This window comes from Rhamphochromis sp. 'chilingali' (assembly GCF_963969265.1).
Source record: "Rhamphochromis sp. 'chilingali' genome assembly, chromosome: 2".
Taxonomy (NCBI): domain Eukaryota; kingdom Metazoa; phylum Chordata; class Actinopteri; order Cichliformes; family Cichlidae; genus Rhamphochromis; species Rhamphochromis sp. 'chilingali'.
Window position 1 is genome coordinate 68,361,844 of NC_137930.1, and position 13,348 is coordinate 68,375,191.

Below are 13,348 nucleotides of genomic sequence, written 5' to 3' on the forward strand. Positions count from 1 at the left end.
CCCTGACACGTGCACCACTGCCGCCGTAGCTTCCTTGCTAAAAGAAGCATTTGATCTGGGGAAGGAGCCGCTTTTGGATCGTTCGCACAGGACCCTCCAACCCGCACCTAAGCCTGGCGACCGTCCACGAGCCATTGTATGCAGGTTTCATTACCACACTGACTGTGTCGACATTTTACGACGTGCTAGAGAACGCCGACAGATTAAAGTTGGAGATCGGACCATCTCAGTCTTCCCCGACTACACCGCCAGGGTGGCACGGGCTCGTGCTGCATTCAACACGGTCAGGCAGCAACTCCGTGGCATTGACGGTGTTCGGTATGGCCTGCTTCATCCAGCGCGACTCCGCATCACATATAAGGGTGTCGAGAAGGACTTTGTTTCGGCAGAGGAGGCCAGTGATTATGTCAAAACTTTGATTTCTGGGTGAGCCTCGTTAGCTCCTCAGTTTGATACTGTAATGCTGCTAAGGGTTCACGGTCTCCTTAGGTTTAACGCCACCCGTGCATTGTTTTCTTAGGCCATTGTGCTGGTTATTGTACTGTTGGTGTGCTGGTTCCTTTTATTTTCATTGTTATTTATTGAAACTGGATCATATAATATACTCTTGAACTTCGGACCAGTCCGGCACAATCTTCTCCAAGCTTGCTGCATTGATTTGCATAGGACTGAGTTGTTTTTCGTTTCTGTTAAATTTTTATTTATTTATTTTTTTGTTTGGTTGTTTTTGTTTTAATTGTTTATCTATTTATGTATGTTGTTTTTGTTTTTTGTTTTTTTAAATTTTATGCACTTTCGGTGATTTGTTGGAAAGTTCTCCTTCTGAGGAAGTCATATTTTGTACTGTGAGATCTTTTTTTGGTTGGTTGGTTTCCTTTTTATTTTTTCCCTTTTTAAAAAAAACATGTTTACTGTTACGCGCACACTGTTATGCTGTAGTGAAGTTGGTGAGAGGTTATTTTTCCCTCTCTCGCTTTTATTTTTATTTAGACAACAATTAGTCCAGTCACTTCGGTGAATCATTTTTGCTACTTTGGGGGTACACTGCTGTCTCCTTTGTTCTGTTCTGTGGAGACTTGGGGGTGTATTTGTGTTCAGGGTTGGGTTGGGGGGGGGCTGTCCCATTTCGGCTCTTCATGGCCACTGGCATTTTGGTTTGGTCTTTTTCCTCTTCCTTTTTGTAAATGGTTAATGGAAATATAGACCCCAGCATTGCTGGGTCAGGTATGCCTCTTAGATTCATTAGTTGGAATATCAGAGGTATGGGTAACCCTGTTAAGAGATCTAAGGTTTTTACTCACTTGAAACGTCTAAATTCTGACATAGCATTTTTACAGGAGACTCATCTTCGCATTAAGGATCATTATAGGTTATATTGCCCTTGGGTAGGTCAGGTCTTTCACTCAAATTTTAATTCGAAGGCTAGAGGAGTGGCCATTCTCATTAATAAGAAAGTTCAATTCACTTTGACCAATGTTGTCGCTGATAGGAACGGTAGATACATCATTGTTGCTGGTACCCTAATGCAGAAAAAGGTTTTGTTGGTAAATGTATATGCCCCGAATTTTGATGATGCTGAATTCGCTAATAGATTGCTGAGTAACATCCCCTTTCTGAATACACATTTGCTTATCCTTGGTGGTGATCTGAATTGTGTTTTTGATCCAATTTTGGATCGATCTAGTCCTCGTAATTTGACTCAATCATCTATGTCTAAAACATTCTCAGATTTTATGAAACAGAATGATCTTGTTGATCCATGGAGATTTCGCAACCCTTCAATCAAAAAATTTTCATTCTTCTCTCAGGTCCACCAGTCTTATTCCAGGATTGATTATTTTTTCATCGACAGAACTCTTAATTCATGTGTTAATTCTTCCGACTATTCTGGTATTGTAATATCTGATCATTCTCCTCTGCTATTGGATGTTCATCTTTCTACCCATAAACGTAGCCCTCCACTTTGGAGATTTAACTCTCTCCTTCTGGCGGATAAAGAATTTTGTGAATTTATTTCAGGCTCTATTGAGGAGTTCTTGTCCTTCAATCAGGATGATTCTGTCTCATATTCTCTGCTATGGGAGACTCTTAAATGCTACCTGAGAGGTCAAGTTATTTCTTACTCTGTCCGTGCTAATAAAAAGATTAATGCCAGGCTTAAAGAACTTATAGCTGCAATTAGTAACCTTGATCAAAGTTATACACTGAACCCTTCTCCAGAATTACTGAAGCAGCGCCTTGATTTGCAAGCAGAATTTGATCTTATGTCAACCAAAGAGGCTGAGCACTTATTACTACGCAGTCGTGGCTCATATTACGAATATGGTGACAAGGCTAGTCGCTTGTTGGCACATCAGTTACGACGTCAGGCCTCCTCGCGTGTGATCCCCATTATTAAACACTCTGATGACAATATTACTACAGATCCCTTGGAAATTAATTCTACCTTTAAAACATTTTACTCTTTGTTGTACAGGTCCGAATTTCCCACGGATAAAGCTAAAATGAATGCATTTCTTCATAATCTTTCAAACCCTGTTATTGGTGCTAATGATGCGGGGCAATTGGACTCCCCATTATCTGTTGAAGAAGTATTAAAAGCTATTACAGCTATGCAGTCTAATAAAGCCCCGGGCCCGGATGGGTTTCCAATTGAATTCTATAAAACATTTATTGGTAAATTGGCACCATTGCTTTTGTCTGTGTTTAACGAATCCTTGGAAACCGGTTCATTACCACCTACTTTCACACAAGCAACCATAGCGCTCCTTCTCAAAAATGACAAGGACCCAACCTCCTGTGGTTCCTACAGGCCATTATCTCTGCTTAATGCCGATGCAAAGGTATTGGCTAAAGTAATTTCATCTCGCCTTGAGGATGTGCTTCCTCGAATTATATCTGAAGAGCAGAATGGCTTTATAAAGGGACGGCAATTGTTTTTTAATACCCGTACACTCTTTAATGTTATTTACTCAAAGCGTCTATCTGAACTTCCTGAACTTGTGATTTCTTTAGATGCTGAAAAGGCTTTCGATAGGGTGGAGTGGGAGTACTTGTTTGCAGTTTTAGAGAAATTTGGTTTTGGTGATAAATTTATTTCCTGGATTCGGCTTCTTTATTCGTCCCCTAAAGCCAGTGTTCATACTAATGATGTTTACTCTGATTATTTCGCGCTGGGTCGTGGTTGTCGTCAAGGTTGCCCTTTGTCTCCCTTACTCTTTGCCATTGCCATCGAGCCTCTGTCTATTACATTGCGATCTTCTTCTGTATTCAGGGGAATCATCCGTAATGGAATTACACATAAAGTATCATTGTATGCGGATGACTTGTTATTATATATGACTGACCCCGCATGCTCCATCCCTGCTGTTTTAAGTATTCTGGAGAACTTCAGTTCGTTTTCAGGTTATAAATTGAATTTGGGGAAAAGTGAGTGTTTTCCTGTTAATACGGCAGCACGTCAACTTCAACAGTCCGATCTACCCTTTCGTCTCAGTCCGTCTGGGTTTAAGTACTTAGGGATTAACGTGACTCGCTCTCTAGCTGGCCTTAAATCAGCAAATTTGTCTCCTCTTATATCTAGGGTCACATCTGATATTCAAAGATGGGGTAATCTCCCCCTTTCTTTAATCGGTAAGATTAACGTTGTTAAAATGAACATCTTACCAAAATTTTTATTTTTATTTCAGTCAATTCCCTTATTTTTGCCGAAACATTTTTTTGTTTCACTGGACAAGATTATTGGTTCTTTCATTTGGGGAGGGAAGCCACCTAGGGTCTCTAAAACTTTGCTGCAGCGATGCAGATTTAGTGGAGGACTTGCATTACCTAATTTTTTAGTCTATTACTGGGCCGCTCACATCCATAAACTTTGCTACTGGCTAAAATCTTCTGGTTCCTCGTGGTGTAAATTGGAGCTATCATCATGTAAGGGCTCTTCTTTACCGGCTTTGCTCTATTCCTCTTTACCCGTGAGACCCTCTCTGTACACTGATAATCAGGTGGTTCTTAACACACTCAAAATCTGGTTTCAGTTTAGACGTCACTTTAATTTTGTAATGCCGTCTTCCTCGGGTCCTCTAAGCGAAAACCATTTGTTTCCCCCTTCACTTTTGGACTCGACATTTTCAGTGTGGTGTGACAAGGGTATAAAACAGTTCAAACATTTATATGTGGATGGTGTTTTCGATAGTTTTCCCAACTTGTCTTCTCGTTACAATCTCCCTGTTACCCATTTGTTTCGCTATTTTCAAATTCGAAATTTTGTTGCTAAGTGTTTCCCAAATTTCCCCTCTTTACCTCCAGAACAGCAGTGGGAAACTACGTTATCATTTGTTCCTCATCACAGAGGAACCATTTCGAAACTCTATGATGCTATTCTGTCTTTTAGTAACCACTCTAATGTTAAGCTTAAGCGTACATGGGAAGAAGAACTGGGATTTCGAATACATGAGGAGTCTTGGGAACGGGCTATAACGAGGATACGATCTTCCACCTCCTGTGCTCGTCTTGGACTTATTCAATTTAAGGTCATACACAGGGTGCATTTCTCTAAGTCTAGACTTTCTGAATTGTATCCAGAAGTGGAAAATAAATGTGATAAATGCCATGGTTCTCCTTGTCACCTTAGCCACATGTTTTTTCTGTGCCCTGAGCTACAAGGTTTCTGGACAAGGTATTTTGCTATTATGTCAACTGTTCTTGGGGTAACTCTTCATCCTTGTCCTCTGATTGCTGTGTTTGGGATTCCTGCTCGCTCACTTACACTTGATTCCACACAAAGGGATATTATAGCCTTCACATCCCTATTAGCGAGACGTCTAATATTGTTGCATTGGAAGTCTGCTAAGTATCCTACTATTTCCCGGTGGCTTAAAGATGTCATGTTTTTTTTAAAACTTGAAAAAATTAAATATACGTTGAGAGGTTGCACAGCCAAATTTTTTCACAAGTGGCAACCCTTTATCTCTTATTTTGCTAGTCTAGAGGTATTGCCTGTTTAAATCTACTTTTGTTACTGTTATATTCCTCTAATATGTTTGATGGTTGTGTTGATCTGTGTGGGACTGGGGGGGGGGGGGGGGCGTTGTGTTTTGTTTTTTTGTTTTTTTTGTTGTTTTTTTCATATATATGTATATGTTAATTTACTTAGGAAAATTAAGAAAGGTTGATTGTATTTCGGTAACTGCAAGTACTGTTTTCTTTTTTCAATAAAAATATTTTCAAAAAAAAAAAAAAAGAAAGAAACCTGACAAGTGAAACATGAAAGAAATTTCAGGCCTAAGAAAAAGAACTGTCTACAGCAGATGATGAGTATCTGAATGGCAGGTCCTTAAGAAATAGGAAAACAATCCAGTAAAGACCTGAAACGGGACCTGAGATGCATCTGGACCTTCAGCTGATCCCTCTTCTCTTCACTGAACCCTCATCGAGAATGGTCTCAGTAGAAAGGTGACTGTCAAGAAGACGTCCTTAAGGGAAACCGTGAAAAAAGGCTGAGTTATGTCAAATTATGCAAGAACTGGCCTGAAATGATCAGTTGACAGGTTTTATGGAGTGATGAATAAATATTTGAGCTTTCTGGTCCAAAAAAAAAAAAAAAAAAAAAAAAAAGGAGTGTACCAATTCAAAAGATCAGAAAGGTATGAGGGTGCTAACCCGTGCGACGCCCTAAAAACGAGAAATAAAATCTTAAATCAAATTGAAAACTAACTGACAACCAGTGTAAGGATGCTGGTACGGGAGATATGTGGTCTGACTTGCGTGCATCAGTTAGTAACCGTGCTGCAGCACTTTGTGGGCTAGCTGATGACAGACTGACACCTGAAGAGAAATGAAGAGATGTGATTGGGCAATCCAGTGATGGATGAAAAGGAACGAATGGGCTGCTGTCCTGCTTTAATCGCCGGTGAGCAGCGACCCTTCGGGCCGGTCCGTTGGCCCAAAAGTGCGTCGGCCTGCTGGCTAAATACCCGGTATACCAGATTACCAGTCCAGCCTTGTCCGTGCTTTTCTTGCTCTGTCTTAATTTTAAGGTCTTTATAAAATTTAGATTTTTTGGGGGGGGAAGTGTGTCGTACAGAAATTATTGTTATAAAGATGATTGTGAACAATATTCTATAAATTGTTTAGCAAACAAATATTGGGTGGTTCTAAAGTGAGTTTGTCAAATGTTCGATTCTGTGACTTTGTGGTCAAAGTTTTTGTAGTTTTTAATTTTTAGCTCTGAGTGTGTTAAACACGATTAAATACTAATAAACGAATAACATTTTGTTGTGCATGTAAGCTGACTTAGTGCGATCTTTCTTTAGCACTGCTGTTGCAACAGCAGCATTTTATCTGTACAGGATATCGAGTTGCATCATGGAAGAGCTTAAAGTCGTGAATGATATTTCCCAGCATTACTGACTTGTTGTCATTTAGTGTTGAGTATCATGGAAAACCCTTTGGCACACCTTCTGAATCGCAGACTTTCTACGTCTTTGATCCTCTTGTGTTGTTGACCACTGTTTGGTTATGAATGTGTTGGATTTTGTGAGAACAAGAGAGCTGAGCCAGGAAGGAACCAGTTTGTCTGAATGAGACTGTCTGTCTCTTTGACATCGATGTCAAAAACTTCTAGGATCACATCCAAGCTGAGACAAGTGGTCACTCGGACTTGGAGAACGTGGCACCGATCCAAGCTTTGATGTTTCCGCTGTTAAAAGTTCTACATGGAGACGTTTATCAAAGGTTGTTGCATCTTCATGAACTGTAGAATGTTTTTGTAGTCATATTTTCAGCATGTTTTCTGGTTTATGTTGTGTTGTCATTGTTGTCATTGTCATAAATCTCAAAAAATGAGAACAACTGAGAGTGCGAATGTGTCATATGATGGTGGTGGACACCTCATTGGCTGATCAATGAATCAAGTGTACTAAAGAAGTGTTAGGGTAATGAAATGTAGCTGTGTTAAAGCAGGGCCTGCTGAAGTCTCTGGATGAGGGTCATTTTTATCGAATAACTTTCTAGAGGCAGAGCGGAGTGGTTCACCTGCCTGTAGTGTGACTTTGAAGGAGACGGCCAAATAGACCAGGGGTGTCAAACTCAATCGCACTGGGGGCCAAAACTCAAGGCACACTTTAGGTCTCGGGCCAAACAAGATAAACATTTATTGAACACACTAAAACATGTATTTTAAACATAAATATGAATAAAAACAGACAACTTAAAAAAATAAACTTTAACTTGGCATCATACATGAGCTCAAAAACTCTGTTGAGAACTTTTCCCCAACTTAGCCAGCGGAGCTCTGCATGAAGGAATGTCGGCAAACTCTGAATCTATTTCCCACATAAAAGACTGAAACTGACGGTGATTTAAACTTTTGCTCAGATCAAATTTACGGCCTGTGTCACGGTGATCATTACATGCTCCATTTTTAGGACTTTACCACACATCCTTTCCTGGTGTGTGATGCAGTGATGTGCTGTTAACTCACCGGTACAGTTCTCCTGCATCTTTACTCGCATCCTGCGGACTAGTCCGCTTTTTTCACCGCACAGCACCGGCGCTCCATCTGTTGTAAGTCCAACAAGTTTGTCCCAGGGCAGTTTCATGTCGTTACACTTTGACATACGTTTTAAAAAATGTCTTTTCCTGTTGTTGTCCCGTGCATCGATTTAATGTTCAGTATTTCCTCTCCACGGACGAAGATGGCCAGCTGTGCAGTGTCCATCAGGTCTGTACTTTCATCCACAGCCGAGTATGCAATAAAGTTTTTGCTTCTTTCACACAACTGTGTTCTTAAATCAGTGGCCGTCTCACAAACCCGATCAGCAATCGTATTTCTGCTCAGGCTCACATTTGCCAAAATCTGCGTTTTGTCTGGACACAAGCCGTCGCACAGCTTCATCCTGCAGCTCTTCAGAGCGGTACCGGGCTCATTTGGCTCCTCTGTTACAATAAAACTTGCTTTCACAACAGCTTCACTTTGTGATTTTGCTCTGGTGACAAACGTCTGCTGAAATGTCAGATTCTTCTTTAGCTCTTCTACTTCCTGTAGTTTCTGCGTTTAGGTTTTTCAGCTTATCCTGACGTTTTGTCTCGTAGTGCCGTCTTAAATTAAATTCCTTCATTACAGCCACGTTAGCTCCACTAATAAGACGCACGGCTATACCAGCATGTCTGTAAACAACATTGAGAGTAGCATCCTCCTCTCTGCCCCATAATGCTCTCTGGTTGCTATGGTAACACGTGAACATTTCTTTCAAAATAAGACGCACAGCTGCAACACAGGAAAAAGACCCCAGGAAACTGAGTTAACGATAAAAACCCTGAAAACCAGAAATTTCACACCCGAGCCTCAACTCTCGCGGTCGGGTACCAAATGACTCACGGACTGATACCGGTCCATGGCCCAGGGTTGGGGACCGCCGATGTAGGTAGTATCTTACTTCAGCTGAAGACGGCAGTGCTTGCAATAAAATCTGTCACTTTAGGAGACAGTGTGAACAATTTTTCAAACCTGTGAATTTTTTGTATCTCTAAAATTATAGAAATATGATGTCTTCAACTTGTTCATCCACATTTAGCTCCCTGACTCGGGCCTCATTAATTCACAGATAGTTTTACTCAGCAGTTTTATGTTTGACATGCAATGAAAGCTAAATGTGGCTAATGGCTAAGAAACGTAGGCTCGGCTTTTGGACTGACACTGAAGCACCTGCTTTCAGCTAACAGGACCCAGCTCCCCTCCCATCAGCACCATGGGGAGGAGAGAGTTTAATCATTCAAGTGAGGATATTCTAATGTTTTGTAGCTTGCACATGCTAATCGCTGCTCTCTCTTTTGTCTTGCAAAGCAGTGCCGTTGTTGATGTTGTTCCAGAGCCAAGTACATGTGCACAGCTTGTTTCAAGCAGAGAGAACTTTAAAGAATACTTTGATCCTGATTTACTTTTCCCTGTAAGCAAAATTGCCCAGAATTCATCTTCAGATTGGATACAGTATGTGCGTACTGATTCTGTACGTTTACTGGATACGGCTCCTTTGACTCTCTTTCCACAACTTATCTGCATATATATCTCACTGAGATGAGCAGGGGTCAAGGGTCAGGGCTAGGCCACCAGAAGCAGCTCGAAACATGCTTCACAGATTCATTTGGAGGTTTGCTGTGCAGCTAGCATGTTATTTTTTAACTTAAATTGTTTAAGGGATTTTAGTGGACGAGTCTTTTAAGGTCCATTCTTTAGTTTTTAACAGTTTGCCCAGAACTGTTAAGCACTGGTGGACGAAGCTAACGACGCGAGGTCATATGGCAGACAACGGAAAACAACTTGCATAATTAGACGTTAGAAAACCACTAAAAATATGAATTATTGTATAGAGTCACGACCACACCAAAACATTGGTTTGTACCATCTGTAGGCTATAACATATGTCCGTGAGTCGTCATGAGTCTTTGATCCTCTGGTTCCAGTGATGTTTACATCAAGAGAACGTTCCTCAGCTCTGCAATTTCAGACTGACGAGAAGGGTGTCTGTCTAAAATAGTCTTAGCATCTGTGTCACAGACCTTATCTGTTATTATTCTACATTTTATTGTTCTCTCTGTGATATTTCCCATACCGCTATCCTCCATACCGCATTACCGCTAAGCTGCCGTCTCATTTTTGGTTGCATGTGGTCAGTGAAGTCTTTTTGGCTCTTGGACACAGGTCGGTGACTCAGCTGCCACTTTTCGTCGAGTCTTAAAGATGTACGACGTCACTGTCAGATACTGTTGAAAGCATCTGTAGCGCATTAAAGGAAGTAGCAACTTGATTCCTGAATGTTAATCAGTATAAACTGTGTTAAATAAGAGGAATTCTGGTGGGTAAACAGCCGTCAGTAATTAGAGGGGAGGTGGAGTAAGAGTTGGAGACGACCACATTTGAGAAGATCTCAGGATGAGACACACCACAGACGTTGTCAGTTAGACTGGGGTTTCCTGCAAACACACATCTGCCACACTGTGTAGATCTCCGTCTGTGACTGTGATAAGAGAACTGCTCATTGACTGGCTTAGTTCTTTAATGAAATCATGTTATTTTAAGTTTAGTGTTACCTGACTTTCTAACCTTACAAATGACACTTTTATTATGGAAGAATTGTTTTCTAATATTTGGTAAGCAGGGATCAGGATGCACTCGCTGATCCAGCCTAGCCAGCCAGGCAGGCACTGGAAGGTCCAGCCAGACAAATGCTGCCCATTCTGTCAGCTTGCTAGCAAGGGCAGTGAGGTAGATAATAATTGGCAGCTTGATTGTGCCATTGCCAATAATGTCGGGGGGGCATCAGATCACCGTGGGCATCAGAAGTCCCCAACAGGACCAAGAGAAAAAGGCTCACACAAGAATGACCAGATGTAAAATAAGAATAATAATATTTCAGTGTATGAGGAATAAAAATATGTTTTTAAACCAAAATTCTAAATTTGACCTCTGCATTTTTTTTCTTTTACCACAGACGCAAACACAATTCAAAAATCTATGAAGGTAAGAAGAATAATGTCACGCAAACCAGAGAGAAGCAGCACCAGAAAGGCCAGCAAGGCAAGAATTAAGACCAAAGCCTGGATCAGGCTCTTTATGGGATCCCTGAGTGACAGATACTCGGCTGAAATTACACATGAGATCTCCACCCCACTCGAAGCTGTCCAAGTTTTAATGTAAGTCATTTTCTTTCTTTAAGTATTTAAGTCAAAATAGGTGTGAAAGAGATTCTGGTGTCAGATTTAGGGATGGGTACCGGTATCCGGTGCCATGATAGCACCAGTTCTGACATAAACCGTAGTAACCAGACCGAAAAGCAGCGCACATTTCGGTGCTTTATTTTCCTGAGCTGTGATACACTTTAGATTCTAGCCAATCATTTTACGTTTCCGAGGACAGTAGGCGGGTCCAGGTACGTACGATCTTTTAGAGCAGAGCTACAGATTAAAAATGCCCAAGGCGAAGCAGTCAAAAGTCTGGCTGTACTTCACAGCAAAAGATGCAAACTCAGCAGCATCAAGTGCTTTAAGCTGATACTGTGATACTGTCAAAGGAGGTAACACCTCGAATCCGATGAAACACCTGGCGACGCATAGCGTTTTTTTTTAAAAGCCGAGAAATGCACCGTATGATAGCTTGCTGCGAGACCTCACACCGAGCACATCTACTGCGGGTAGAGGAGAGTCCTGGCCCCTAGCCCTGCCAGTGTAGCAGAAATGATGAGGATGATGATGCAGCAGCAGCCGTTCTTCTCTGCGTGAGTAGCTTAATGTTGTTCGTGTGTAATTTACGTTGAGTAGGCTAACCACGTTATTACATTAATGCATGTAAGGTGAACTAGCAAACACCGTCGTAGCTACATGCGGCTGTCTTCTTGTTTGATGGCAGATACTCCCTTCACCCTGGCCAAAAAGGCTAAAATGACCAAAGAAAAAGAGGGAAACAGCTAAACATGAGAGGTTTTTGGACAAAGTTTGTGTTTTTCCATTGTTTAAGCACCGGCACCATTTCGAAAGTATCGGTTTGGTATCGGATAAAACCTAAACGATACCCATCCCTAGTCAGATTTCACCTTAGCAAAATATAGACATCCACATGTAGATGGGCAGTAAGGCTCTTGATGGTGACTTATGCTATGGGCTTGAAGTTGGCCTTTAGTTTTGTCCGCCACATCCCCATTGAGTTCCTGATGAAGGCTCTTAGGGTCCTGTTGATCCTGTATAGGTCTAGGCATTCCAGGATTGAGTCATAGTCCTTCTTGTAATCAATCCAGGCGGTGCACCTAGTCCTGCAGTCCTGGCTCACTGGTACACTGGTGCAGCTGGTGTTTTGCACCTCTGGTATTCTTGCTAATCCCTTTCTGTGCCGCATTCACAGGGCTGGACTGGCCATTGGGCGTACCGGGCATTTGCCTGGAGGGCCACTCGTGATTTTTCGTTTTTATGGGCCGATGGGGTTTTATTTCTTTTCTTTTTTTCAACGGTATAAATGAAAGGTGGTGGATTGGCCAGTTGGTCATGATCGACTCTGGGCTGGACCAATTACAGCCGAGGAGGTCGGACTTTAAACTTGAGGTGAAAAGGAACACGGTTTGTCCCGCACTACTTCAGCTAGAAAGTTGCTAATTCAATCATGAAACTGATCGATGATCAGCTGATCGGCTTTTCTCTCTGCGCCGGAAAAAGGAAACCAGCGGATGTCGCGCTAAACAACAGCAGCACGTTTAAGCTTGATCAGCTGTTGTTAGAATTTATTTAATATTAATTTCTAGTATCAGCTGATGTTTGCTGGAGCCACAGCTGTAAAGCTGCTGGTCATGATGTCGGTTTGGATATGTGGTGAGAGGGAAACATGAAGATGAAACCAGGAGATGTCCTTACTGAATCATCAGAGCTGTGATGGAGAAACAGGTTTACCTTTAGGTGACATGGATGAGTTGAAGTTATGAACTGTTTCTGAGAGACAAATAACACCAGGATCCTTTTCTAAGCAGCTGACAGCTGGTAACTGTGCAGGGGCGGGTCTAGCAAAGTGTTGCCAGGGGGGCATGTAGGGCATTAACAGGGAGAGGGGGGCACAAAGAAATACTTTCTTATTCTCATTTAAAATGTCTCACTTTGAATAAATAATTATCTGAATCTTACAACCAAAGTTTTCATCTGATGTAAAATGTATAGAAATCCATTATTGTATTCAGTAAATATTAAGTCTAGTATATATCCTAGTAAGTTATAGTATTCTTTCCTTTGTTAAGGTACCATCTGTGCAGGCTGCGATTCTGCTGAAGAAAGATGTTGAATGAATTTAATTACTGGAGAAAAATAATAGATTTCTGTGCATTTGTTTTATACGTGCATTAAGTTAAAATCGGTTTTATCAGTTAAGCATCTTGCTGGGAGTTGGCAATCCTATTAGTGAGGTATATGTAATTATAAATTAGGTTGTTTTATATTTTTGCTAAGTACTGTTTAGAATAGCAGAATCGTGAGGATAGTGAGGTTTAAGTTTATTATAAAGGCTTTATGGCTTTAATACCACGGAGGGCCGGTCACTGGTCAAAATGCCCGGGCTGATTATTTTGTCCCAGTCCAGCCCTGCCCACTCATGTATTGACCCATGTGCCTGTTAAACTAGTCCTTATATATATTGGATATTGGGAGCCTTTTGTTTAAAGACATTTATCACTCAGATCACTCAAAGTTGTGGAGTGGAGGAAAAACATTCTGGCACAAGATCTGTAGTTAAGTCGTCCATATTTATGTCGCCGAACTATTTGGTGACCACTGAAATTGAGACCTCCTGTTTAGACTGTGGGAACTGTTGACAGGAAACCAA

At 41.3% G+C, this 13,348-nt stretch overlaps 1 long non-coding RNA gene across 1 annotated transcript in view; it reads left to right on the forward strand.

The window, feature by feature from the left end:
- Nucleotides 1–13,348, forward strand: part of LOC308391891 — a 119,503-nt gene that overhangs the window by 60,498 nt on the left and 45,657 nt on the right. Inside the window, exon 2 of the long non-coding RNA XR_013970719.1 lies at nt 10,488–10,689. This is a non-coding gene — a long non-coding RNA (uncharacterized lncRNA). The remainder of the gene's footprint in view (nt 1–10,487; nt 10,690–13,348) is intronic.